The sequence below is a fragment of the Prinia subflava genome, chromosome 1 (assembly GCF_021018805.1).
Source record: "Prinia subflava isolate CZ2003 ecotype Zambia chromosome 1, Cam_Psub_1.2, whole genome shotgun sequence".
In the NCBI taxonomy this organism is placed as follows: domain Eukaryota; kingdom Metazoa; phylum Chordata; class Aves; order Passeriformes; family Cisticolidae; genus Prinia; species Prinia subflava.
This window is the reverse complement of record NC_086247.1, coordinates 11,455,104-11,455,990: the sequence shown is the minus strand read 5'-3', so window position 1 is coordinate 11,455,990 and position 887 is coordinate 11,455,104.

The following is an 887-nucleotide window of genomic DNA, read 5'->3' as shown; positions in this document are numbered from 1 at the left end:
ATTATGATTAAAGCTCATTAGTCCTTCAGGCTGCACAACTCCCTGACAGCCCTGGACGATACCGAGCGCTCCAGCACCCCCGGACAGCGGGGGGCAAAGCTGCAGAGATGAGAAGTGCTGCAGGATGGGGCATGACCCCTCCTGAGGGGAATGAATGTGCCTCCTTAGGGGTGGCAGAGGAATCCTGTCATGAGGTTGGGCTTTAGGGGCACTCATGGGACCAGGCCTGCTGCCACCCTGCCATTTGATCCGGCTCGTGCCCAGCTGGGCAAGGGGGCCGATGGCATCCTGGATCGTACCAGGAACAGTGTGAGCAGCAGGACCAGGGCAGTGACTGTCCTTTGCTACTCAGTGGTCATAAACTCACTGCTGTGCCCAGTTCTGGGCCCCTCAACTCCAGAGGGACAGTGAGGACCAGGAGTGTGTCCAGAGAAGGCCAACAGAACTGGGGAAGGGTCTGGAGCACCAGGAGCAGCTGGTTGGGGCTGCTGGGGGCGTTCAGCCTGGAGAAACGGAGATCCAGGGGGGATCCTAGAGCTTTCTCCAACTCCCTGAAAGGAGGTTGTAGCCAGGTGCGGGTCGGTCTTTTCTCCCAGGAAACCAGCGGCATGAGAGGAAACGGCCTTAAGCTGCGCCAGGGGAGGTTTAGGTTGGACATCAGGAAGTTTGTCAGAGAAAGGCTGATTAGACGGTGGAACGGGCTGCCCCGGGAAGGCTGGGGTCACAGTGCCTAGAGGTGTTCGAGCAAACACCGGACGCGGCCGGTGCAGCGCTGCAGCGCTGAGAGCGCTCCCCGGTCACGGCCCAGCCCGGCCGCTCAGCGCCTGCCCGCAGCCAATCGGCCCGGCAGGCCCAGGGGCGGCGCTGCGCATGCGCCCCCGGCGCGG